At 54.9% G+C, this 27,846-nt stretch overlaps 1 protein-coding gene across 1 annotated transcript in view; it reads left to right on the forward strand.

The window, feature by feature from the left end:
• The first annotated feature begins 4,219 nt into the window (after positions 1-4,219).
• The window catches only part of Rai1 (retinoic acid induced 1), a 108,046-nt gene continuing 84,419 nt past the window's right edge, over positions 4,220-27,846 (forward strand). Inside the window, exon 1 of the mRNA XM_026408685.2 lies at positions 4,220-4,376. The gene's annotated coding sequence lies outside the window, so the exon portion shown is untranslated. The remainder of the gene's footprint in view (positions 4,377-27,846) is intronic.

Genomic DNA, 27,846 nt, shown 5'->3' on the forward strand with positions numbered 1-27,846 from the left:
CTGGAAGCCCTGGGTCCCTGTCCTCAGCACCATAAAACAAAACACGGCCTGGATTCCACCTTGGGACCTCTGCAGGGAGGCTGCCTTTCCTGTCTTTATGGTGCACAGTGTGCCCACCCCCACTCGCCCTCCTACCTGCCTCCAACTAAGGATGACAAGCAGGTTCTCAGCAGCAGAAGTCTCCTGGGGCCAGCTCTGCTGACAGGGATCCCTGATAAGTTCCTGGTTCTCTTCCAAGAAGCCCGCCCCATCCTCAGCCTGAACATCATTCAGAGCAACCTCAGGTCGGTCCACGGCCACCCTGCTCTGCCCACTTTCAGAAGCCCCTCTCCCCACCCCAGCCACATCAAGCAGCGGGGAAAGTCATTCTTAAGAGCTCAGCCCCCAGATCACCTCCTCCCCCCGAGGGCCTGTGCACTATAGCGCTTTGCCCAGGTAACTCTCACACTGCAAGTCAGAATTGACCTCAGGGTCTGACCTGAGGTGGGAACTCCACAAACATCTGCATGAAATGGGGGGGCTTTGGATGAGTCCTTCAGCTCTCTCAGCCTCTTTTTTTGTTTGTTTGTTTGTTTGTTTGTTTTGATATCAGGGATTGAACCCAGGGGTGCTTAACCACTGAGCCACAACCCCAGGCCTTTTTTTTTTTTCTTATCTTTTATTTTGAAACAGGATCTCATTAAATTGCTTGGGGAGCCTTGCTAAATGGCTGAGGCTGGCTTTGAACTTGTGATCCTCCTGTCTCAGCCTCCCGAGTCGCTGGGATTACAGGTGTGTGCCACTGGGCTGGGCTTTTTTTTTTTTTTTTTTTTTTTTTGAGATGAGGGTCTTGCTCTGATCCTACTGCCTCAGTTTCCCAAATCACCAGGACTATAGGTGTATGCTACCATGATGCATGCCCAACTTAGGCCTCTATTTTCTTAACTGTGAAATGAGTTGGGAGGAGGGAGGATTCAGCGAATGCATGATGTGATAAGCTCCTAAAGATACCCAGTTCCAGTTACTTGGGAAGCTGAGGCAGGAGGATGGCAAGTTGAGAGCCATCCTCTGAAACTTCCCAAAAAAAAAAAATTTTTTTTTTTTTTTTAAGAATGTAGTTCAGGAAGGGCATCATTGGGTTCAATCCCTAATACTAGATCTAAATTAAGTGAAACAAACAAATAAACGAACAACAAAAATCTCAACCGAAGATATCTGGCTCCTAACCCCTGGAAATTGTCAATGTTCTCTTATGTCAAAAAAAATTTTTTTTAAAAAGTGGGGAAGATGGTTCTTGCAAATAGGATTAAATTAAGGGTCTTCTTGAGACGGGTGGATTATGCGGGTTTATCCAGGTGGCCTGGAATATAATCACAAGGGATCTTAAGAAGGGCAAGGAAGGAAGTAGAAGCTGTGACAAGGGACACATTTGTTTTCTTGCCTTTTCTTGCTTCTAGAGGTCACCAAGGGGTCATGAATCAAGAAATACAGGCAGCCTCCAGGAGCCAAGGCAAGCCTTCATTTCTCAGCCACACTGGAGGCTGAGGCAAGGGGATCGAAAGTTCCAGACCAGCCCGGGCCATCTTAGTGAAAGGAAGGAAAAGATTGTCACCACAGCCTCTAGAACAAGCCAGCCCCCCCCCCCAGCACCCAGACTACACCTCCATGAAGCTAGTTGTGGAATTTGGCCCCCAAAATTGCCAAGAACAGATTTACTATGTTTGACTCCACTAAATTTGTGATTTGTGCAACATCCCTAGAAAACCTATCTACATGGGAAGCACCTGGTACTCCGTAGGTGCTTAAACATGGCAGTTGCTAATAATTGGACCACATACAACCTCCTTTTTTTCATTGGCCTCCATGTCCCTTTCTCCTTTGTGCATGAGATTTTGTCCTTTGGGGACACTCTTCTGAACCTGGCGCTCCCTTCTCTGCCAACCTTGAAGGCTTGGCTCAAAAACCACCTCCTCCAAGTCCTTTGTTAACATCGAGGAAAGTGTCCTCAAACAGGGCCTGACCTATGGCCCTCAAAGAAGCCAGGCAGTGTGTGGCTTTTTGTTTTTATTTTTCTTTGTATCAGGTATGCTCTACCACTGAGCCACATCCTTGCTTTTTTTTTTTTTTTTTTTTTTTTTTTTTTTTTTTTTTTTTTTTTTTTTAATTTTACCTTGAGACAGGGTCTCACTAAGTCGCCCAGGCTGGCCTGGAACTTTTGATCCCCTTGCCTCAGCCTCCAGTGTTTCGGGGAATACAGGCAAGGCACCACCATGTTGGGCTCTATGATCCTCTTTTTTTAACTGAGCCCTGAGGAGGGGAGCTGGCATCCTCAATTTCATGCATCTGATGCTGAGAAATGAAAAACATACATGGTAGAGCGCTTGCCTCGCATGTGCAAGGCCCTGGATTTGATCCCCAAGGAAAGAAAGAAAGAGCGAGCGAGAGAGAAAGAAAACCTTGTAGTCCCAGGTACTCAGAAGGTGAGGCAGAAGGAGTGCTGGAGCCCAGGAGTTTGAGACCAATCTGGGCAACCATGTGAGTTCCCACTGTTACCCAGCTGGGCACAACGCAGCTAGATTTAGAAGCCAGATCTGTCTCCCCCAGAATGTGTGCTGAAAACAGCACAATCCACATTGTGATCTCCCTGGGACCTGGGTGGCTGAGCCAGGTGGAGAGCTGTTACTCGGTTCCTATGGCTTGAGAACCTAGACAGGTGACTTCACCCATCCACACCTCCATTTCCTCATTCACAGGATGAGATAGCTGAGGTCTGAGACTTGTCCCAGGTCACCCCGGGGGAGCTCTGATGCCTCCACCTCTAGCAAAGGACAAATGGAACAGGTTTTCTCTGGGACCCTTGATCAAGTCTGCCCAAGGGGCTGGGCATGGTGGGAGGCTTTCCTCCTAGGTGGCCGTGGGCTCCACGGAGGTGACATGAATAGAAGCACTGGAGCAACAATGGCTCAGGGGATCTATAAGTTAATGGGTTCATTCCTGGACTCATTCAACATTCTTCCGCTTAACCAATTTCATACCAGGTCCTTTACAGCCCTGCAGGCCCTGGCCCTCCATTAAGGTCTGAATTCCACTTCTTGTCCCCTACTCACCAACCCTAGTCCTGCCTCAGACCTTCTTGCTGTTCCTTCTGCAAAGAACGCTCTTCCCCAGCCTCTACCCTTGGCAGCTGCTTGCTGCTGTTCAGTTCTTGGCTCAGACGGGGCCTCTCCCAGCAAAGTAGTAGCCCTTATCCATCACTGCACCTGCTCATTTTCTTCCTAGCACTTACTGCTCTCTAAAAATTATATTTCTTTCTTTGGTACGGGAATTGAACCCAGGGGCACTTTACCACTGAGGTACCTCCCCAGCCGACCTCCCCTTTTGAAATGGCCCCCGGCTGGCCTCAAACTTGCTATCCTCCTGCCTCAGCCTCCTGAGTCGCTGGGATTACAGGTAGCGTCACCAACCCGGGTTTAAAATTATCTTCTTTATGTGTCTAAACATTGGTTGCTGCTTGTCTCTCCTCATTGGGATGCCAGCTCCATAGGTAGTAAGGAAGCACACTGTTTCTACTGATTCCTCAGTGCCCAGGAGATCCCAGGTGCCCAGAAAATAAAGAAAATTATGTCTGACCTATGGAGTTTTGAGGAATGTTTCTCAACTATAAAGAAATGGTCACAGGTGAGGGTGGGTGGTGGGGTGGCCTGAGAATGGAAGGATGTGAGTCCAAATCCTCGGCTCTACCCTGACCCCTTCCCCGTGGCGTCCCCAAGGCCTGATTTCGAGCGTGAGGGTCGTGGGGACCACACAGCAAATCCCCCTCCCCCTAGACCAGGGGTGGGGTGGCGGGGTGCGGTGGGGCGGTGGGGCGCGCAGTGGGTCACGCGGACCGCCAGGGGGTGCTGTTGGGGCGCACACGACCCACCTGGCGCCCGGGTCCGCGAGCGAGCGCAGCCAGGCCGCCCGGGAACTTTTTTCCTCGCGCTCTCGCTCTCCTGCTCCCCCCGCGCGCCGTCCGCCCGCCCGCTCGCCCGCCCGCTCTTCCTGTGCGGAGGGGATCGCATTTCCCCGCGGCACCCGCGGACACCAGGCAGGCCCGGCCGGGTGCGCGGCCAGGGCCCGCTCCCCGCGCCGCTGGCTCCCTGCGCCCCCGGGCGCCGCCCCCGCCCGCGGCTGAGCTCCGAGAGGCGACTTGGAGCGCTAGAGGCGAGCCGAGCAGGCCGCCCTGCCCGCGGCCCGAGAGCCGGCGCGAGGAGGGGGCGCCGCGGCCCACCCTCCGTCCTGCCTGGCCGCGGGCCGGCCGGGCCAACGCGCCCTGACCCCCCCATGGCCACCCGGGTCTCCGGGCCGCGAAGTCGCAGCGCCAGACGCAGGGCCCCGAAGTGAGCGCGGGCGCCGAGGTGAGCAGCTTGCGCCCGGACGCGGGAGGAGGGACGCTGCCCTGGGGCGAGGGCAGCGCGAGGCGTTGGGATTCCCGAGCCGGGTGGGGAGTCTGGGCGGGTTCGGGGACCGATTAAGCGCGCGGGTTGGCGATGCGGGGGTCCGCGGGGTCATTGCTTTGTGTGGCGTGGGGGGGTGCGCGAGGTCACCGGATGGCCGTCTGGGGAGCTGCAGGGTGGGGGCGCCCTGCGCCGCGGCGCAGGGTCTTCAGAAGGATTTGTGCGGCTGGCTGAGGTCGAGTGGTGGCGAGGGGACGCGGGGAGCGAGGGTCGAATGGGGCCGGGGGCTCTGCGTGCACCCAGGCACCGGGTGTTTGCCCTGCGTGGGGTGGGGATGTGGGGGGCAGTCACACGGCGCCAGGGGCGGAGGGGAGCTTTGTGAGTGCGTCCGGTGGGGGGCGGGGAGCTGACTTGTCGGTGAGTTCCACGCGGGTGGGAGCCAGGGCTGTGATGGCCGTGCGTGGCGAGATGGGGCGCGCACGGCTGTCCGCGACGTCCCCGCCCCGGCCTGTAAGCAGGCCCCGCGCCTGGGCAGGAAGCGGCCCCCACGACCTGGGGAGCTCGGTCCCGGCCAGGCCTCGAGCTCGGGGCCCCTTCGGGGGTGACGTCACGAGCGGGAGCACCGGACACGCGAGCACAGTGTCCCCTAGACTGCGTCGCGGCGGGTCGGGCCCGCAGCCCCACAGCCCCTTTCCAGTCTGAGCCCCCCGCGCCTTTGGAGTCGGGAGACCGGGGTGGAGGACTTGGGGGGGCAGCTGCGGCCGGGGCGGGCGAGGGGATGGCCGGACGCGGGGGTGACATTTGGAGCTTTGGTCCCACTGGGGCGTGCGAGGACGGGCCGAGGGGAAGCGAAACAGCAGCAGGGCCCGAGGTCGCTGCGGCCCCTGCTTCCTGGGGCGCCCGTTTTCCCAGCCAGCCTTTCCCCTTCTTGGGGCTCAGGGTCCTTCTCGAAAAGACACACCGGGGGCCGGAGTGCGTGCGGGCGAGGTGCCCTCCTTCCGGGAGCCCCGGATTGCCGAGAGGAGCGGTGGGGCTCCGGCTCTGAATGGATAAAACCGAGTGTAACAATGCGCTATTGGGGGCCTGGGGGGAGGGGAGGCTGCGCGCCTGAATGGCGGACCCGGGGCCGGCGCTTCCCAGCACGCCGCACACCCTCCCGCAGCGCCTTCTCGGTGGCTTCAGCGGGCCTCGATGCAAGGACCCACGCGGGACCTGCGCGGTTCCCTCCCACCCAAAGCGCATCCCCCCACCCCCCTTTATTTCTCGTCCAACAGCAGTGTTGTATTGAGAATTCAAGGGCATTACATCTGGTTGCAATCCAGTTTCATGCCGCTGCCGGGCTGTTAAGTCCTCGCACTGACGTCAGAGCAGGGGAATTACTTCTTTTTATTTCATCTTTTTTTAGTTGTCTGTTGTCCTGGGAGGGGAGGTGGGGGTGGGCTGGGTAGCTCTGATGTAGAGATGCCAGCGCGGTGGAAACCTTGGGCTGGGGGGTTCTGCTTCTCTTTCTGCCTGCTCCCCCACCCATTCTCCATACAGACCTCGTTTCTGCTCCGGGTCAGGCCCAACCCGGGTGGGGACAGACCCAGTGGAGGGACAGACACAGCTGCGTTTCCATAGGCTTCCCTGGGATGTGGCCCTCAGGATCTGGAGGCTGGAGAGGAATCTTCTAGTTTCCCACCCCCTCCCCTCTTGACAGCCCAGAGGGTATATGGGGGCGCAGGAACAAGAAGTGGACATGGCCTGTCTAGTCTCCAGGCAGCCTCCATCAGAATCTGGCAAAAGCTCTCAGTCAGAGGCTTGGAGAGGAGGAGTGTATCAGGGCACCATCCAGGTTCCAGAAGCCAACTGTGGACTGGGCAAAATGTGACCTTCCCCAGCAGCCACACATCCCCCGGGCTTCTGCTGAGGGAACTCAGCTGCTCCCCGACCATCTTTACTCCCCTCGGACCATGGGGTCTTGCATGCTGGGCACCCTGTCTTCCTCCTTTGTAGATCTTCAAGCCTAGACCAATGTCTTTAAGATCCTGCCGTGACCTATTGTGTGAAATACATTTGAGGTCTTAGGGCCAGTCACACCCACAGCATATAACGGAAACAAAAGTTTAGTGAATAACCCCTCTGCTATGTGTGCCTGTCTCTGATACCTTCTGCTCTGGTCTTTTGATTAAAAAAATTACTGGTTGCAACCCACTAAGTCAGCGATTTCACAATCCACGAATGGGTCATCCATCAGTAAAAAAAAAAAAAAAAACAGGTCTAGAATGTGGATCTGCCACATATTCATTCAACAAACTGCAATCGAGACCCTAACAATTGTTTTCTCTTTTCCATTGCTCCAGTAACATTTTTCACAATAAATCCTTATTGTGAAAAATGCAAATAATCCAGAACTATACAGAGCGAAAGACCCCTTAACACAAGTTAACTCCAGTTAAGAGTTTGAATGTATCCTTCCATACTTTTTGTAACTCGCCTAATGTCCTAGTGTTTCCTATGTACAAATATATAGTTTTATTTTTCTCCAAATGAGAACATACCACGAGCTCATATTCTGCAACTTCCTTTTTCCTTTCTGATTGTCTGGGAGGAGTTGTGGGGTGAGGTGCTTCAGAGTGAAGCTCTGGGTCACCTCCTGGCTCCACCACGTACAGAAGTTATTTACTTTCTCTGGGCCTCTGTGTCCCCATCTGTACGGTGGGAAAAAAAATCACAGAACTGATCTCACAGGACTCAAGCAAAGACTGAACGGATTAATCTCTAAAGTTTAGACTGAAGCCTCTCCCAATAAATGCTGGTTGCTATTACCTACATTATCATTGTCTTCATTACTGTTCTGTGTCCGTGGTGGCCCAGGTTCGTACCTCTTGCCTTGTACCAGCTGCTTGAGCTGTGGCATGGTTGTCTTTTTTGTGGCTCCCCAGGGAGGAGGAGGTGAAGGCAAGGGGGAAATCAGGTACACAGAGCAGGGTCTCCATGGGACCAGGCACCTGGATGCCAAGCCCCAGCGGATGGAGCAGGGACTCACTGTTTTCGAAGCCCCGTGTTAAATGTCAGGGTTCAGAATGAAACATCCCTGCACCTGCCCCTGAGAAGGTCACAGCCTAGTGGCTGATGATTGAGACCGAGAAAACAGCTGAATCTTTAGCTAGAGTTGAGGGGCTTTGTGCAGGTGGGGTTTCATGGACCCAGGCTTGGAGAGGGAAGAATAGAGGGACATTCCTGGCAGTGGGAACGCACTGAGCGTGTCTGGGAAGGCTGGGAGGTCCTACGTGGCCTGTGTGCTGTGGCCAAGAGGGGAGGACTTGGCTCCAAAAGAAGGGCGACTGGAGAGGCCGGCCTGTGGCCAGGGCCTCCTCACTGGCCTCTCTGCCTCCGTCCTGCTCCTTCCCAGGTGCTGTGGGAGTGATCTTTCTGAACCATAGCAGATACTTCCAGGGGCCCCTGCTCCTCTGGAGGGAGGGCTCTGTCCTCATCCCTACCCACCTCCCTTCAGGGGGCAGTCACGTGCCGCCTGCCTCTGTGCAGAGTGCTGACCCTTCCTTCCACCTGGGATGCCCTTCGTCCTCCTCCCTGCCTCCCAAGACCCAAACAGATGTCCTGTTTCCTCCTCCTCTGACCTCCAAGGCGGGATGAGTCATCCCCCTTTGTCTCTCCCAGTGGCACAGTGTTTATCACGGAATTATTGGCAATTCTGTCTGTGTGTCCTCCCCACGAGGCGGGAGCATCTAGGCCTGAAAGCCAGTCTCCTTCCTCCCCGGCTCAGCGCCAAGAGCGAGGCCTAGATACTCAGAAAGGCTTCCTGGCAGAAGGGCCAGGTGAGGTGGAGAGGGTGAGAATCTTCCAGGTGGCCCTTTGATCCTGAGCAGGGGCCTGCAGATCTATGTGAATTCTGTGCTGTCATGCTGAGGGGAGGGGAGGGGAGGGGCCGGGGTGAAGAGAGCTGGGCCAGCTCCCCCCAGGCCGCTCCCCAAGGGGGCTGGGAGAAACTGGCTCATCCTGTTTCTCCGGGGATTGAGGCTGAGCTGTGCCCTGTTCCTGGGGGTCACTGGGATCCAAGGTTGGAATGTGACACCAGGGGAGGCAGGGCTAGAGGTGCAGGTTGGGGCCTGGCTGGCAAAGGGCAGATTTGGCTCTACTGGTTCGTGAACCCGTTTGAAAAGTGTGTATGTGGTGGTGGTGGTGAGAGAGATGGGTGAGGGAGAGAGACAGGGCAGAAGAGAAAAACCTGGGGGCAGAGAGACAGGAGCGGGGAGAGGAGGACAGCTTGGTGGGGGTGGGGGGGTTGTGCAAAGAGGAGAGAGAGCTGGAAATGGTGGGGGAGACACCAAAAGAGGGGGAGATGTTCTTGTTGCAGATTAATCTGTCTAAAATCAGGAGATCCAGGCACCGTGGTGCACACCTGTGATCCCAGCAACTCTGGAGTCTGAGAAGCAAATTCAAGGCCATCCTGGGCAAACTTAGCAAGACCCTGTCTCAAAATAAAAAAATAAGAAGTGAGGACTGGGGATGTAGCCCAGTAGTAAAGCACCCTTGGATGCAATCCGCTACACACACACACACACACACACACACACACACACACACACAGAAATCCAGGGTGAAAACAGCCAGGTGCACCAGGATTTAGGGTTCAGGTGATACTGGACGTTTTTGTTCACTCATCTGTCTGTTCCTTCAGCAGCCATTCCTGTGCTCACACTGGGCCCATGTCTGAGCCAGCTTGTGGTCCAAACTTTAAGGCCCTCTGTGGCTGAACGCTGGGTGGGAAGCGCACATCCAGCTTCTCTACAGAGTGGTCTGACTTGGAGGTGTGGGTCATCGAGGATGCCGTGGAGAGGCAGGGGAGAGTCCTGTGAGAAGGGTATCGAGGCACTGGGCCTAGGATGAGGCTGGTGGGACCCATTTGGTTAGGAGCTGTGGGGTGGGCAGTCAGGGCATCTCCCACTGTCGTCTACACCCAGGAAGTGCGGGCTGCTCTCAGACTAGTGGTCTACTGGCCCAAACGCCCACTTCTGGGACGGCCCCGATGGAACAGGGGCAGTAAACATCTGCAGTGCACCTCCAGGCCCGGCTGGGGGCTCCAGGGAGGACGTGCAGAGGGGTTCCCTCTTGGAGACTGTGTCCATCTTCAGGGTGGGATAGAGTTGGGATAGGGCAACAAGCCCTAGATTTTGGAATCAGGAAATAGTTGGAGTTCCAGCTGCTGCTCTGGACAAGCTAATTTTCCCTCTCTGAACACCAGTCTCCTCTTCTGTCAAAAATGGGAACAGGCATGTTGCAAACATTAAAAGTGGTGATGGTGTTTGGCGTATGTTGTGACTTGGAAAATGAGGAGGCCCTAGAGCTGGGGGTCAGCAACGAGGCTTTGGGTCTAGCTGGCCTGGGTTCAAATGCCAGTACCACAGGTCTGTCGGGGGCTCCATTTCCCTCCCTTTAAAATGGTCATAATAATAGGCCTCTCCTAGTTGCTGATGCATAGCCCTCAGCTAGGCTGTTATTGTTGGGCTGTTATTTTTTTTTTATTTTATTTGCAGTGCTGGGGATGGAACCCAGGGGCCCACGCATGCTAGGCAAGCGCTCCACCACTGAGCTGCAACCCCAGCCCTGAGCTGCTATTTTTATTGCAAAAGAACTTTGCAGGAGGAAGGAATTGCACTGATTATTCTCATCTCTAAATCTTACCTGTGGTAACACTGGCCAGAACGAGGGCTTTGGTGCTTGTTTCCCTGCTAGAGGTAGAGGCCGATGGGCTAAGTAGATCTTTCTGCACACGGGGCAGGTGAGAATCATTGGTTTTTTCTGGTTAGAGTTTGTCTCCAAAGGGACTTTGTCCGAATGGTAGGAGTGGACCCCAAGAAAACATCGAGCAACTCGGGACTTCAGTGGCAGGGTAGCCACTTATTCATTCTTGATTCATAAATCACATGCTGAGTGTTCAGTGTACACCAGGGTGGGGATTCAGCCAGGGATGATAATGCAGCTCTGACTGTCTGGGTGCAGATCCGGTTACTGATTAGCTTGAGCAAGTGAGTTATTTCCTTTACTCAGTTTCCTCATTTATAAAATGAGAGGAAGTGTCCATACCTTCCTGATAGGGGTTGTTGGGAGAATTCACAGATCTTAGTTCCTACAGATAAAGGACAACAGTGTCTGGTACCTAGGAAGGGTCAGAACCAGGCTCTGTGGCACGTGTCTGTGATCCCAGTGACTCCAGAGGCTGAGGCAGGAGGATGGCAAGTTTGAGGCAGTCCTTGGCAACCTAGTGAGATCCTGTCTCAAAATAAAATAAATAAATAAATAAAAAAGGTCTGGGGATGTGGCTCAGTGGTAGAGCACCTCTGGGTTCCATCCCTAGTACCATAAAAAAAAAAAAAAAAGGTGCTAGGAATGACTCCTCTTCATTGTTTTATGGCTCCTCTGACCTCACAGAGCGGTGCCCCGGGAGGTTGGTTCTGGCCCAGCCTTCCCTGCCAGGGGTGGCACCAGGAGTGTCAGCCCCTCTACAAGATCTGTGCTAAAGCAGCCTGATTCCCAGTTCCTAGACTCCTCGCTCACCCCTCCAGCCTTGGTCAGCCCCTCTGGGGTGACCTGGAGCTCCTGTCCTTTCCCCTGGGAAGCCTGATGACTGGGAGGCCCTGTGAGACTGCGTGCACCCAGAAAGGTCTAACCCTGCCTGGCAACAGGTGGCTGCAGACTTTAAGGAATCTCAGTATACAGTGTCTAAGCTGGAAGTATCTTTTGATTGAGACATCCTCAGTTGCCAGAGGACACCAGATGGTCTTTATGTGTCCTTAGGCAGGTCCCTCAAACTCTCTGAGCCCATGTCCTCATTTTTCAAATGATAAAAATGAGTATCTATTACACAGTTTTATTTTTAAGAGGATCAAATGAGATAGGGCCTCTAAAAACACTTAGGCATAGTGCTTACTATGGATACATAGTGGGGTGCTTAATCACTGTCACCTACTAGTAATAATAAGAATTCTCTAAAATGTAAAGGAAAAGCCACCTGAAAGATTTTTTTTTTTAAGGAACTTCTTGGAGATGTGAAATTCTGAACCTCCCTCTAGTTCCATAAGACAAAGAATAACTAGAGAGACATGGGAGGCCCAGAGAAGCTTTGCAGAGTCACCTGGCAATCCAGGCTTCGGGTAGGGAAGTGGGGAAACTGAACTGACTTTCAGTCTGATGCTCTCTGACACTTGGTTATTCCTTTAGCAAACAGTTATGAGTGATCAGTACCAGTACACAGAAGAGACAGAATAGGCCTATCTGTTGGGAGCTTCTGGTCTAATTGGAAAAGTGAAATTCGGACATGATTCTGATAGGAGTTAAAATGAAAATCACTTGTTCTGATAGACAGGGGCAGAGTCTTGCCTTCACTCATTCCAAGGGGGCACTTTGCTCAGCTGTGGAACAGTGGTTCTCAATAGGAGGTGAGTTTGTCCCTCAGGGGACATCTGAGCCATGTCTGGAAACATTTTTGGTTGTCTTGACTGGGGAGGTGCTCCTGGCATTTAGTGGGTGATGGAAGCCAGAGATGCTGCTCAACATCCTACAATGCACAGGACAGGCCCTACAGCAAATCATCTGACCCAAGATGTCCATGGAGCAGGGGGTTCAAGAAGCCCTACCTGGGTGGCTGGGTTGTGGCTCAGTGGTAGAGTGCCTGCCTAGCACACGTGAGGCCCTGGGTTTGATCCTCAGCATCACATAAAAATAAATAAAATAAAAAGGTATTGTGTCCATCTACAAATAAAAATATGTATTAAAAAAAAAAAAAAGAATCCCTACCTGGAGAAGCAATAATGGCCAAGCAGACCCTGAGCCCTTTAGAAGTGTCCAGTCTGATAGGCAATCAGACATTAGAGAAATATTGCATAGTAATCAACAGTTGCATGATTAATTATAATTGTGTTGTGGACTAAGAAGGGAGAGTGCAGGAAGAGGGGTACAGGCCTCAGGGACCCAGGAAGCCACTCCAGAAGTGAGAAGTTAGAGGAGAGAGGAACATTCCCCACCTCTGGTTTGAGAGAACTACAATTCCCAGCATGCTGTGCTCTGGGGGACCAAGCAGAAACCTGGTAGATGGGTAGGAGGACCCTAGGCCTAATGCTGCTTTGGGCCAGGGACTTGGCTTCTGCCCTTTGATTTGCCTCTCTCTGATAGGTGGGAGAGAAGTGGGAGAAAGAGAGAGAAAAGGAAGAACAATATTTTCATTTCAAACACAGGGGTGGGGGAGGTAGGAAGGAATTTGGTTTATGATACCTTTGAGACAAGAACAGAAAATCCCCACCGTGGCCCGAAATAGCACTAAAAACAGAGGTTTTGCCAAATCAGACTTAATTGAGTCACTCTCTCTTCTTGAGTCCAGCAGGATGTGGATGGAGCTGGCTTTGTTCCCTGGGGGTGACACTGTCCCCTGGGGCCCCTGCCCTGGCAAATTTAACTGAAAGGCCTTGGTCTCCCAGGCAGTACCGGAGCCTGGGGAGCTCAGCTCGGCAGCCCACGGCCTCCGCCTCAGCTTTGCAGAGGGGTAGAGACGGTGGCAGGGGGATGTGTGGCAGCCAGGTCAGCTGGTCGCAGCAAAAGTGGGAGTGGCTTGGTTCCTCTAACAAATGAATGGTTGTCTCTTTCAATACCAGAAGACAGCATGGAGAAAAGCCATCATTTATTGAGTGCCTGCTGTGCTGTGCCAGGCATTGGGTGGTCCTCTCGCAACCTTATTAGAGGCTGTCTATGGATTATCAAGGAAACTAAAGCTCAGAGAGGTTAAGTGACCCGCCTGAGGTCACATAGCAACTAAGTGAAAAACTAGGATTGGAGATCAAATCTATGGGGCTCCAAAGCTGACCCTGCCTGCTGTTCACTCCCTTCCTTGTAGTAGTCACTCATCCATTAGGGAGATAATCACTGGCCAAGAAATAAGACTTAGCAGGTGGAAAGTTTTTAAGGCTTGGAGTCAGAAAGCCATAAGCTTGAATTATGACTGGCACTTTTTGTTCCTGTGGCTTTCCCACTTGGAGCCTCCTGTGTGTTTCCTCTTTTCTGGGTACAATCCTGCCTTCATTCTGGAGTGATTGCAAGGGTTAAACTTGGCATGGAAGGGGAAGAGGGAGGCCCCCCAGGAAGTGAGGACCTGCCCTGGGCCACCCAGCCTGGCAGGGTGTAATAAAAGCGCCTGAGTGGAGGGAGTCAGGCCAGATTGCCTATCTCTGTGCTGTATCAGTGTTGGGTTTCTTTATTTGAACGGGGAGAGAGGGCAGCCTGCAGGTAGAGAAGGTGGTGTGGAATGTGGGTGTTTATTTTTCTTGGTCTGTGAAAGGCCTGTTTCAGCTCAGCCTGACTATGTATGGCTTTCCAAATTACCCCAGTGGGTTCCCACATCTGCCGCACTCTGGATGCAGGGGGATGGATCCAGGTATCTGCCCAGAGTGGCCACAGAGAGCGTGCTCACCCTGTGAGGCTCCCAGTGCAGCTTATGAGCCCTTACTCACTGCCCGGGACATCTGGGAGTCCCCCAAAAGGGTGAGGGGTGAATGAGAGCCATGAAACCCATGCATCATTCCTCTGCCTCCTCCAACGAGGCCCTCCGGGTCCCATCCATCTCCTTATCTCCTGGTAGCCTGTGGGTTGCTGGGAAGGCAAGGGCAGTCTTCCTGATTGACAAACAAAACAAGCCTTGCTCACAAAAGGAGAGGGGTGGCTGGCTGGGCCTCTCTGTTCCCCTCCCCCTGCCCCAGGCATCTCTCCTGCTCCACCCAGCTGGCACCCTACATTCTGAGACACAGTGAAGGGGCTCTAGAGCCATTGTTGTTGTTGATCAGGCCACCCAGGCTAGGAGCCCTTTGCACTGGGGAGGTGGATTCCAGGAAAGATGGGGTGGCCATGAGGCAGGGTTTGCTGCAATGGCCGCCCCTCCTTCCCTTCAGCTGGCTGGGAAGGCGGCTTGGAAAGGAAGCCCAGCCGGCAGGTAGTGGAGAAAGACATCAGATCCAGGGGGAGCAGCAGAGAAAGCAAACAAACAGGGCTTTGTGTGGCTGCAGATTGGCGGCTCAGAAGGGAAGCCAGGCCTGTGGTAGGCGGGAGGGGGAGGAGGGGATAGGCCAGGCCATTGCTCTGGGCCTGAGATAGGCGTCTGGACCAGCCCAGGCTGGGCAGGCAGGGAGCAGGGAGTGCCACTATGTGTGGACAGGCGTCTGGAGTCACAGCTTGGCGAGGCCTCAGCTCTGCTACTTCACTCCTGAACAGATCTGGGCTTGTTTGCCCACAGCAGGACTCTGGCAGGCCCAGTCAGTGTCAGCGGCTCCCATCCCAACCTCGCTCCCTGTTGTTGCTGGGAAGACACACGATTAAAAGGGAATCATGGTCTCCCTGCGGGGACTCCAGCCTTGCGGGGACTCCAGCCTTGCGGGGTCTCCTGGAAGGGCAGGACTTCAACGCAGAGCTGGGGGCCCTTCGGGGGCTTTGACACGGGTGACAGCCCTGCTGGGGGGAAGCAGGTTCGCTGTGCAATTTCAGATGCGGGGGTTTGTGGGCAGAAGGCGGCCCCCAGCCCTGGGGAACCATTGTGCCACCCCCCCCCAGCAGGCAGAACCCAAAGACGAGGGAGTCAGGGTGTCTTTGAGGGAGGGGTGTCACAGTTTGGGTCCCAGTGAGGGCAGCCCCCAGCGCATCTCGCTGGGCACTGGGCGGGCCCAAGCCGGGGGAAGGCTCCGATAGAAGCTGTCAGGCCAGACACGCAGGCAGCCCCGCGATAGCCGCCGGGGCCATTTCCTCTCCTCTCCCCGACCTCGAGAGGCGGCGGCGGGAGGGCACACGCCCGAGCTTCCTGCCCGCCCCGCCCGCGACGCCCACCATCTTGATCGCGCCGGGGCCTCCTCGGAGGCGGCGGCGACAGCGGCTTCCGACGAACCCCGGCCGGAGCCGCGAAGCCCGGAGGGGCCCGGGAGCCCCGGGGCTCCGCGGCTGCGCGGGGGGGCGGGGCGGGCGGGCCGCTCGCGTCGCCATGGCAGCGCCGGGCCCGGCATGCTCCGCGGCCCGGGGGTGGGGCTGCCGCGGCCCCGCCCCCTGCCGGAGCCGGGCCTTTTTCCGGGAACGCGGAGCCGTAGGCGGCGGCTCTAGGCCCTGCGCTGAGGCGGCGTTTGTGGGGCCGCCGTGTCGGGCACGCGCCTCTCCGGGCCTCCACGCCCCCTCCCCGGGTGTTTGGGGAGGAGAAGCAGGATCATGTGCAGGTTGGCCTCCTCGGAGAGCGGTTTCCGGAGGTCAGGAGACTGGAGAGGAAGAACACCCCACGCCCACCCCCGTGGAAAGTGGGGGCCACGCAGCCTCTCAGCTGCAGGCCCTGGACCTCCAGCTCTGCCTTTCCCCTGGAACCGCCCGCGGGCCATTTAGGGCCCCCTCCCTGCCCTAGGCCCCAAGAGAGGAGGGAACCAGGAGGGCGCACCCCCCCTTGTCCATACTGGACCAGCAACCCCAGCTGGCCTCTCGCCAGCCCAGGAGCACTGGCCTCCCCTACTTGGCAGTTGTCGGGTTGTCTGGCCAGGAGGCACATTCCTACCTTCTGAGCCCGGGCACCCCGCCTACCCTGGGGGCAGCCTCTTCCGGAACTTTGCTGCCAACCCAGCCCTGCCCTCCTGCCAACACTGCCCTCTCCCCCCCAGGCTTTCTTGGGTCTTGAGTCCCCAACTGCTCACTGCAGGAATGCCTGCCTTCCCCTGGTCTCTGAAGAGGCACCCACTCAGCTGACCTCAGTCCCCTCCTACCTGTTCTGAGCAGGCAGCTAAATTTAATGCCTAACTTTGGGTCTTGGCAGGAAGGCTGTGTGACTTGAGCAGCTGTCCACTTGTGATTTTTCTCTGGCCTCAGGGTAAATGGACCAGGAGGATGAGAGTGGGCTTCAGTTGCACCTGGAGGGACTTAGACTTGATATCAAAGAGTTCTTTATGATCCTTCCCAATCTTAAGCATTTTGTTTTTAATGAGTTCATCAGATAATTAATATGCTGATTTTAGAGAAGTACAAAAATAGAACAAGATTGGGGCCCGGGGCCCCCACCTGTAGTCGCAGCTACTTTGGAGGCTGAGGCAGGAGGATGGCTTGAGCCCAGGAGTTCCAGGCCAACTTGAACAACATAGAGAGACTGTCTCTCTTAAAAAAAATTAAAAACAGCACAAATAAGTAAAAATTCCCTGTAACCGATGGAGACATATTTTCTGTCTATAATGATAAACAATTTTAATAGGTATAATAAACATAAAATATGGAGTCATGCTATATATTTGGTTTTGTAAGGCACTTGGTGATTTTAATAGCTTTTTTCTCACTATAAAAGGAGGACAGGCTTATTATAGAGCTTTTGGAAAATATGACAAGTTAGAAGGAAAAAATTCACCCATACTCTGTCTCTAAAGGTAACCACAGTTGTCTCCATTGTTTCATGGTTTTTGTTCATTTAAGAATGCTGCTTCTCCTTTGTTTACCAATTTATGGCCTGCTTTTCTCCCTTAATACCATATGACACCCCTTTGTCCTGTCAGTCTATGGGAGGCATGAGAGAATTGGAACCATGTTCTTGGGGGAGCTTTAGAAAAGAGATTTCCAGGGGTGATTTGTGGACCCGGGTGGTCCCTTTTGACTTTGTTTATCCTCTCCCTACCCAAAGATACCCCACCCCTAAGGACACCTTCCCCATTGCCACTAACTTCTAATAAGCCTCTTGGGTCAAAGGTCCTGCTTGCTGGGGACCCAGGAGGCCACCTGATTAGCACAGGGACCTGCAAGACTTGTGACCTCCACGACTTGTGACCTCCACTGGAGATCTGGGCTCAGGAAAAGGGTTTGAATCTGGCCCAGGAATTTCAGGGAGGTCTCAGACCTCATCCAGGGCCCTCTTTGGCCCAGCCACACTCAGACCCAGAGGCCCCTGGTTGGTCCTGTGACTCACTCTGCTTGGACTTCCTAGGAGTGGGTTTCTGCTGCCTTGGCTCCTCACTCTCTCTGAGGCATGCAGGCCTGGCACCAGGCACAGCCTCCCTCTGCCCAGCTGCCCCCCAGGCCTAGTTACAGGCTGCCCTCATCTCCACCCATCCCTGCTGCTAACCTCCCGCTTCTTCCCATTTCCCAGACAGTTAAATTCTAACCTACCCAAACCCTATCTGAAATAGGACTTGAAAAATCACAGTTGTTAGAGAAGGATTGGCATTTAAAAGGCATCCAAGGCTCGGGGGAAAAAAGGTCGCAGAGACAAGAGAATGCAGGGCCCTGTGTTTTGAGCGGCAGCTGGATTTAGTGGATGGGAAAATCATAGCGTGCCCTGTTACCTGGCACAGAAGCATTGGGTATGGCATCAGACGTGCCTTGCTGTGCCGGGTCACCACCTGCCACCACCACTATGTGCTCTCAGAAATGAAAAGGTGAAGGAGACCTGTCAGCCTGCAGCCAACATCCCTGTGGATGATTTTCTCTTAATATTCATTTATCAGATATTTTAAACTTGGTTCACTTTACCTGTCTTTAGGAGGCAGCCAGGTTGGGGCTGAGATTGATACTCTGATTGTGGTTTGTTTATCTGGTCTAGGCACTGCCTGTGTGTGGAATGTAACCAAATGACAAGGTGGGCATGGCTGAGTTGGTGGGCTTTGGGGCCTGTGAGTGTGTGGTGTGTATTTGCCAGCTGGGGGGAAGGTGCATATTCATGGAAAGATTGATGGTGAGATATATATTTATTTATTTTTATATGGTTCTGAGGATCGAATCCAAGGCCTCAATGTGCAAGGCAAGCACTCTACCACTGAGCTATACAACCCCAGCCAGGATTGATGGTTCTTGTATGGTTGATATGTTCACATGTATCTGAGTTTTCCCATGTTGGGTTGTTGCGTGTTCTCGTGTGTGTGTGTGTGTGTGTGTGTGTGTGTGTGTGTGTGTGTGTAATATGTAAGTTTGTGTTCATGTGCGTAAGGGGGAGTGCTGTTGGGTGGTTTATGTGTCTGGGATTGGGACCGGTGTCGAGTTGTGTGTATGTGTGTGTGGTTTGTGTATGTGGCTGAGGATCTGTGTGTACCCTGTGGCGTGAGGCCCTGTTCCTTTGTGCTCATGGAGGAAGGTGCTGTGGGATTTCTCCACCTGCTTTTTGAGTGTTGGGGACTAAACCCAGGGCCTGTGCATGCTAGGCAGGTGCTAGCCAAGTACTCTACCCTGAGCTACACCCCCAGCCCTGCACCTGCTTTTTTTTTTTTTTTCCTAAATCAGTGGCAGGCAGTGGCCACTGACTGAGTTGCTCTTTGAGGACATCTGCTTTCCCACTGCGCCCTGAGCACGACGCCGAGTGAGGTGCCTAGCAAATCTTGTCCCTGTGACCCCAGTGTGGCTGAATAACAGGAAGGACTGCTTTGGGGGACACTGACAATCCCTGACTTTCCAGGAGGGCTGGATGCAGAGACCAGAGGGCTCTGGGGTCAAGGTAGTTCAAGCCCACACTTCACACATGAAGAAATCGAGGTCCAGAGGATTAAAAACTGCTTGTTAGTGGCCAAGCCAGGGCCCTAATGCAGAGCATGGCTCCTATTCCAGGTCCTCTGTTTCTGCTCTGGTAACACAGCAGGTGGATTCCCAAATCCCTTGGCCTCTGCCACACATGAGCCTCAGGGCAGCTCGTAGCCAACTTAGGGCATCAGGACCAGAATGGCCAAAGCACTGAGAAGGCTGGAGTTTGTCAGTGAGTCGAGGCCAAGCAGAACTCAAGAACATCAAGGACAGATGGGAACACCCCCGCTCTAGGACTCCAGTGTCAGTCCTGCACTGGGGCATTGTCTCTGTCTCTCCCCCAAGCCCAGCCCCTGACCCAGAGGAGGCCCAGTGGCCTGGGAAGTGGCAGGCAGCTCTTGAACAGCCCTTTCTCCCTCCCCATCTCTTAACAGCTAATGTGTCTGTCACTACTCCCCTAATGAGGCTGCCCAGGACCCCTGGGACAGATAGTTTTGCCAACCAGCTGGCCCTTAGGGTGGGAAGCTGGGGTAAGCCGTCCCCTGCCTGTGTTCTCCAGGCCAGTTCAGCTGTGGAGGCACTGAAGCCCGTCGAGGCCCCTGAGCCAGCTGTGAGAAGGAGAAGCGGGGTGGGGGGCTCCAGGAGGCAGGAAAGCCCACACCAGACACAGATTTTTCCTTGGCACGGTGACTATAGTAACAGTGCTCCCATCTGGCCCACATCTACCTTCGCAGGCCTACTGTGCGCCAGGCAGTGAACTGCACCATGATCTGGATGGATAAAATCCCTGCCCTTGGGGAGGTGTGGGCACGGGAGGGAAGACATTATTCAAAGAGTCCAGTTATTCACATCATGCATTTGTGTATGGGAATGCTTATTGATCACAGGCTAAGCCAGGACGTGAAGGATGCACAGGGAGTCCTGGACCTAGGCCGGAGGCTGATCCAGGTACAGGATAAAAGTTCAACCATCCAGGACTGAGCAGGAGACCTGACTCCTGCTGTGTGGTTCTGGGCAACTGCCCACCTTCTCTGGGCTTTTCAGCTGGAAGGCATTTCCTTCTTGCTCCAACGCTGCCAAGTAGAACCAGGCAGTCTTCCTTTTCCAGGGCTCTTGGCCCTCCCCCACTGGGGCCTTCAAGACGTCTGTCGGCAACAACCTTGACTTTGGAATGCTCCAGGCACTGCCACGGGGGACGCCCGGAGCCACAGCACAGCTCAGCACTGCTGCCTCAGGCCCCACCTGCCATTTCTTCTTAGCCCTTGTGCTCTCCTGGAGCCACCCCCCTGGGCCGCAGAAAGCCTGGAAGATGAAATCAGAGGACCTGTGTGCCCCCTCCCCCCCATTGATGAGAGAGGCATTTATTCATGTATTTGTTCATTCGTTTGCTTGACTGGTGTTTTCTGAACACCTGTTAATTATCAAGAACGCTGCTGTTTGTTGGACCAACGTGGCAAAAGGGTGGTCCTCCTGCCACTTCCAGCCAAAGGGCTGATTTTGAAGGTCCACCTATTGTTGGAGGGGGGAGCAGATCCATTGATTTGCGGGCAAGTCATCTCAGGCAATTCCCAATATCCAATTTACAATCTGGCTTCTTTTTTTTTTTTTTTTTTGCAATATTTATTTTTTACTTGTAGTTGGACACAATGCCTTTTTAAAATTTATTTATTTTTATGTGATGCTGAGGATGGACCCCAGGGCCTCCAACATGCTAGGTGATTGCTTTACTGCTGAGCCACAGCCTCAACCCCAGTATGGATTCTTACATCCTGCCTCCCGCAGGCCATGATTGGTGGAACTGGCTACCGTCTGCTGGGTAGGAAGCCCAGCCCACCACTTGGCCACAGCTCCCACCTGTCCCTGTTAGCTCTCTTGGCAGGCCACACGTGGTAGGATGGCTTCCTGGTTCTGAGCCCAGCCTCAAGTTCAAATCCTCACTGGCTTTTCACCAGTCATGAGATCTTAAGTGTTCCTCCCCCAGCCTCAGTTTACTTCTCTGTCAGGTGGGATGGAAAGAGTTAAACTACACACCAGCTTCTAGAGTAGTTGGAGGAATAAAGAGAATATGGCTAAGTGCTTTTAGAACTGGCATAGCTTAAGCTACTACTATTTTCAGTGTTGTGAACCAACTGCAGGCTGGGGGGTGCTGGGTGAGCTGCGGGGCACCTCGGTTTCCAGCTGTTTCTCTGAAAGCGGCCCCTGGCTTCTGGGTTGGGCTTCCTCCCTCACCTGCAGACTCGTGCTCCCGGGACCGGACTGGGCCGCCCAGGGTCAAGTTCACACTCCCTCCTCTGGTCCCCCAGCCTGGCCTTGGGGACTCCCAACAGAGCGGCTGGTCCCAGACCTGGCTTGGGGTGGCTAAGCGCCGCTGGCCCAGGCTGCCTGCCCCGCAGGTGGGGAGCTGGGCTCCGCCCTCAGCCCTGGGGCTCGCACGCTGCCCCGCGGGGCCCGCCGCCATCAAAGCGGCTTCTGGTTCTTATGCTAATGAGCTGCATTAATGCTTAATGGCCGCGAACGCGCGGGTTTAATTGCACCTGCCCGGGCCGGAGGCGCGGCCGGCCGCGGAAGCAGCTGCGCGCCGGCCCGAGCGGCCTTAATTACCTGGAAAACGACGCCCGCCGGGGAGGGCGCGGCGAGCCGGGCCTCCGCGGTCCAGCCCCGCTCATCCCGAGCGCCTGGCGGGGCCGGGGAGGCTGGCGCTGTCGCCGCTCGGGGTCCCACCTCGCCACCTGATCGCGTGGCCACGGCCTCCACCGGCCTCCACCGAACTCCCGACCTCAGCGCTGCCTCCCAGCAGCTGGAGGCAAGAGCTGCCCCCGGGCCTCCTGCCGCTGAGCCATCTTTGGCCTGGCCCCTGGGAGCCCGCGACTGCCCTCTGACTCCGTGCCACTCTGACCTGCACACAGTTGTGGTTTGCATACCGTGTGCCTGGAGCCCTTGAGAGCAGTACTGTGACCTTGTAGAGAAGCGATCTCACCCCCCCATCTTTGCATTACTACCCCCCACGAAGCTGTTCCTGCCCTCTGCAATAAAGGACCTTCTCCTCCCTCAATCCCCCCAAACAACCTCTGCCCCTCCGACAAGATCAGCCTCTGACCCCGGGGATTGTTCTGGTTCCTTGGGTGGAGACAGAGAGCCTAAGGTGAGGGTTGTCTGAATGCATCCTTCCTGGGGACTCTCAGGTCACTGGGGCAGTCTGGTCTGACTGCCCTGTCTCCTCAGTCCCCTGCCTGCTCCCTGTGGGATGGCCATGGGGTTGGGGACTGCAGTACAATCCTGAGCCCTCTTCCCAGACTGGGGGCCCTGGGGCCTGTGGGAGCCCTTGTGATCTCCTGGAGTGCACTTCCCCGCCCTACCTCAAGTGCACCCTGGAGGGACCCTCAGCCCAGGGGCGGGCTGCATCCCATCCTCTCCCTCATTCTCTCCTCTCTCTATAGAGGGAAGGGAAAGGGGAATCAGGAACAGGTGAGCTGCTAATGTGGTTTCTGGAAAGTGTCCCCCTTGTCCTCTCCTCCTCACCCCTCTTTCCCTTGCACCTGGCCCACCCTTTCTGCCCTTCCAGCCCCATCCTTCCTCACCTCCTGATCTCCTCTGTGCCGTCTCAGAGTCAAAACCCTAAAGCACATTGCAGCACCCATTAGGAGGTCCCTATGGGGCCTAGCCTTCTGTTGGGTGATGCTGGGGGCACAGAGAGGAGACACGGTTGGGGTCTGTGCTCCAAGAATCCCAGTCTGGAAGAGGCAACCCTAGAAAGGAACACATTTGCTCTAATGCACAAATAACCCACTTAGATGAAGCAGAGAACCATGTTTGAGCTCAGACTGGGAAGATCCAGAGAAGCTTCTAAGGTCTACCTGCAAGGAGGGATAAGTGTGGGCGAATCCAAGGAACAGCATTCCAGGTAGGGAAATGGATGCAGCAGAGGCCTGATTGGGGCAAAATACTGGCCACTTATTGGGATGAGGAGGTGAGGCGCAACCATAGCATGCTTTAGCTCACTTGAAGGAGGCGGGGCGTGAGCCTGGAAAGGTAGGCAGAGTTTGCTCTGCTATCCAGCAACCTTCAGCAACTGCTGGGCTTTTTTTTTTTCTTCCTCTCTCTTGGTGGTGCTGGGGATTGAACCCAGGGCCTTGTGCATGCAAGGCAAGCACTCTACCCACTGAACTATGTCCCCAGCCCCTTCAGTGGCTCCTTATTACCAAGAAGGCCAAATGCAGGCTCCTCAGATGGCAGTTAAGCTTATGTCACCTACCTCATCTCAGGACACAGCCTAGCCTCCACCTGGCTCCCCACCACTGCTCCAGGCCACGGATGCTTATGGTGGACCTACTGTGTGTGTATGTGTGTGGTGGGGAGTGGTGTCCCTATGTGAGCTTCTTGGCAGTGTGCCCTACCAGGTGGATGTCTTACGACTGGCTGAGGTCCCAACTTGCCTGGCCTTGGGAAAGAAGTTGGCCTGCCTACCCCCAGCTTTGAACCCCTACCCCCGTCCTTGTCCCCAGCTGTCCTTGCGGACAGAATGGAGGTGAACGGGCAGGTTGCCAGGGGCGTCAGGTGGCATCACAGCTGGGCAGACAGTCCGCTGTGATTAATGAGGTGGCGGAAACCTGAAGGAAGGTCTCTTATTGGCACACCTCGAGCCCTGCCCTCCCCCCGGGTCAAGGTGACCAACGTGGCTCACGGGAACTGTGCCCCTCCTCCTTGCCCGGCTCTGTGTGAAGCTCTTGGTGCCCAGGAGCTTGTCACCACCCATGAGGTAGATCCTGTTAACATGTCCTTCTGCAGTTGGAGACTCGAGCCTAGTGGGGGAGAAGCAGTGTGCCCAGAGGCACCCAGCTGGCAGGTGGCAGAGTTGGGCTTCAAACCCGGGCCCGTGTGACTTCAAAGCCTGTTTGTAACCGCCGAGCCGTATGGCATCAATAACGGGTAGAAAGCGTCTGCTAGATTGTGGTCTCTCTGGAGGCGTGGCCGGGTCCTTTCAACTTTCGTCTCTCCTGGTGGCTAAGTACAGAACTTTGCATGTGGTCGGTGCTCAGTAAATGCTGTGGACTCGATGCCTGGAACAGTGAAGAACACAGAGGACTCAGAGGCGAGGAGATGACTGTCACTCACTCTTCCTCCCCCACCTCCCACCCCTACCCCCAGGTGGGCAGGGGGATAACGTGGGAACAGAGGAACTGAAGGCTTCCAGGCAGAGACGGGGTGACAGGAGGCTGGGGACAATCCACTTCCTGTCTCAGCCTGCCACATCCACCACAGCTGTCCATGGAAGGAAGCAGGCCACCGTGACTGTTCACACTTGCTTGGGGACTGGATGCAGGCTTAGCATTTGACTGCGGGATGGGACCTGCTCTCTGACGAAGCTCCTAGGTGCATGAGAGGGACCCTATGAGGGCACTTTTGTAGTGGCTGGAGCAAGGGGCCCCACTGTAGCTCAGGAAGGGGGACCGAGTGGGCAAACAACTATGATCCTTACTGGATCCTACGACTGCAGCATTTATTGAGCACATACTATCTGTTGAGCTGAGGATACTAGGTGCTTACTGGGTACATCGTTGGCAATCTTTTTATTTATTTTTTCATACTGGCGATAGAACCCAGTCACTCAGTGTACCACTGAGCTTTTCTTTTTTCCTTTTTCTTTTGAGACAAGTTCTCCCTAAATTATTGAGGCTGCCCTCAAAACTTGAGATCCCTCTGTCCCAGCCTCCCAAGTCTCTCGGATCATAGGCAGGCACCTCCGTGCTGGGCGCGACATTTGTAATCTTGATCAGGTTCCTGTTTTCAGATGAGAAAACAGAGGCTCCGAGAGGTCAATGTCACAGAACTGGGTCTGTTTTCAAACTCCACTGACCTCTCTTCTTGGTTCCATGCTACTCTCTGCAGCCCTCCCCTTCCCCACACGGCTTCTCAGAGGGCCCCCAAGGCCTTTGTTTTTGGAAATCCTGGGTGTGGATTCTTGGTAGAGACGCTTACCCTATTCCACACTTCTTTCACCTCCCTGGTGGGTCTGTCCCTTGAAGCAGTGAGCCACCACCTGCTAACCAGCCAACTTGCCCAGCTCTCAAGAGCATGATCAGCTCGATGGGCCAGGGCCTGGCACCCTGCCTGGGTGGCCCATTGCAACCTTGCCCTGGCTGCTGCTTGGTAGAGTTGTGTATGCCTGGCCAACCCAACTTCAGAGGGGCTCTGGCTCAGACCAAGGCTTCCCAGGGCACCTACTGTTGTCGGGGCAGTTGGAGACTCGAAGGTAGAAAGAGACTGGGGCTGGGATTGTGGCTCAGTGGTGGAGCACTTCCCTAGCAGGTAGCGGGGGGGGGGGGGCACTGGGTTCCATTCTCAGCGCCACAGATAAATAAGTAAATAAAGAAATGTCCTTCAACAACTAATAAATATAAAAAAGGAAAGAAAGAGACTTGTGATCTGATCTCCGTGATGTGACCTGGGGCCCATCTCTTCCTCCTCTAGCTCTCAGTTTCTCTCTCTCTCAACAAAATCTGGAACCGGTCTTATCATTTCCAGGAGTTTTAGCATAGGATGCCTGGGAGTGGACCGTGGAGAGTCAGGAGGCTTTGTATGACCTCCTGAGGGGGACACCTGTCTAGCCAGTGCTTGACCATCAGCCAGATTTTACAGAGGAAGCCAAGGGCTGCCTGGTGCTGGCCGTGGGCTGTGTGAGAGTCTGGAATCACACAGACCTGATTCTCACCTTGTCCAACCTCTCACAAGCTGGGTGACCTTGGTGAATCTGTCCCCGCTGGGTTTCAGCTGTCTCAACTGCAAAATGGGGACATTTCTAGTCTGGCGACAGAATATTGCCCAGAGTTTGTGTTTGTTTGGTTTTTGTTTTTCTGATGCTGGGTATTGAACACAGGGGTAATTTTTACACTGAGCTGTCTCCCCAGACCTGTTTTTTTTATTTGTTTATGCTAGAGATGGGACCCAGGACCTCACCGGTGCCGGGCAAGTGCTCTACCACGGAGTCGCGTTTACCGTGAATATTAAATGCATCTCCCACTCTAAAATCTCCAGCCCAGCCTCCAAGGCTCAGAGGTCCCCGATTAACGACCTCCACTCTCACACTGGCTTTGGTGTTATTTGAAGTGTTGGCCCAAGACCTCGGGTCCTCCACCTCCCAAGCCCATGGTGGCATCTTCTGCTTGGGTGGGGTCATGGGAATAGTCCTGGCCAGGGACATCTGGGCAGAAGTACTATGTGGTTCTTCTGAGCCAGAGCATCTCATAGGCAGGGTGGGGTTGCCAATGTCTTTTCTTCTGCAGCCCAAAGTTGGGATAGCAACTGCTCAGCGAGAAGGAGCCTCTTGCCGCCTTGATGTCTATGTCGTGTTGTTTTGAGCTCTTGAGATTTGGGGGTCTCGTTACCATAACGGAGCATAGCCCATCCTGCTTGGTACACCCTCCCATCACTCAAGCCTGTCCCCCACCCGGGGGGGTCCACCTAGAAGACTAGAGAGCCGCAGAGACCTGCCCGAACCCAGGACTCGACTGTCGACTTATTTCTAGAATTGCTCAGCTGATTCACTCGTTGATGTACCTGCTCCCTGATTTGTTTCTGTCATTATTTCTTTTAAAAAAAAAAAAAAGTCTGTTGAGTCTCTGTTTCCTAGGCCCCGAGGGAGGCTCCAGGCCAGCAGGGGAGCTGGAGGTCACGCTGCAGAGCAGTAGCACAGCAGCACGTGGCCCAGGGATGGGGCTGCCTCCCTGGGGGATGCCAAGGGTGGAGATGAGACTCTCAGAGTGGGCGGAGGGAAGACGGGGCCTTTGCCAGGGTCTGTTTGAGAAAAGGCCCTGAGCTGTCGAGAGGCCCTGGGCAGTTGGGTCCAGCCAACAGGGATGGGGCTCAGTGATGGCCAGCCTGGAGGGGAACTTTGGCCTTTGGCCCACGGGACATGGGGCACCCGTGCTCTGGGTTGAACGACGAGGATGGTGTGTGCGGGCGGGCAGAGTGTGAGGCCAGCAGCTGGTGGGAGGAAGACCAGGGAGGAGACGGGGCCAAGGTGGGCGAGGACTGGCTGGGGACCTAGAAGAGAGGGCTCAGGGGAGCAGGGGGCTGGATGGGGTGTTCTGTGCAGTGATAGGGAAGGTTCAAGGGATGAGTGCAGAGTCTGGGTGCCAGGGAGCCAGGAAGATGTCCGGGATTGAACATCGAAGGACAGTGTGAACCGCTCCCCTTATCCATAGGCAAGCCATTGACCCGGGGATGGGGCCTAGACTTGGAGGGGGTGGCACGCGTTTCTTCTCCTCACAACACTCGGAGCCCTACTGGGAGCTGGGCAGGCTGTGGGTGCCCACGGATAAGCAGACAGTGTTCTCTGGCCTGGTGGAGCTCCTGCCCCTGAGCAGCTGTTGAGCAAGTACATTGCCGAGCCTCTCTCTTGGAGTGGGGCAGAGATTTGCAAGTTTGAGTTTGGGGCATGGGGCGGAAGAGGCCGCACTGAGAAAGCAAAGAAGAACCAACCCTTGAGGCAGTTGAGTGGGCCCCCGTGCCCGGCTGAAGGGCGGTGCTGGTGGAGGGAACAGCCGTGCAAAGGCTCTGGGGCAGGAATGTGCTTCCCAGGGTTGTCAGAACACCCAGGAGGCCAGTGTGGCTAGAGGGGAAAGATTTTCCAGAAGGTTTTTGCGGTTTTCATTCCCAGTGAGATGGGGCTACTAGAGGCTGAGCCAAGGCCATCATCTCTGAGCTGACTTAGGAGATCACAGCCCCCCTGGGGACTTGATGTGGCTGGGAGGACAGAAGGCTCCTGGTGTCCTTGGGAGGGCCTACAAATCTGCAGCCACATAGCTGGGCTCCCCCACTGTCCACCTATAAGAAATGAGGGAGTGGGTCCCCTGGGGTCTCTCAGGTCCCATCTGCCATCCTCCCTCCCGCCACTTCTGCAGTGGCCTGGGAGTCAGGAGAGACCAGAGACGGTCCACCCTTC

Source organism: Urocitellus parryii, chromosome 7 (genome assembly GCF_045843805.1).
Source record: "Urocitellus parryii isolate mUroPar1 chromosome 7, mUroPar1.hap1, whole genome shotgun sequence".
Lineage (NCBI taxonomy): Eukaryota > Metazoa > Chordata > Mammalia > Rodentia > Sciuridae > Urocitellus > Urocitellus parryii.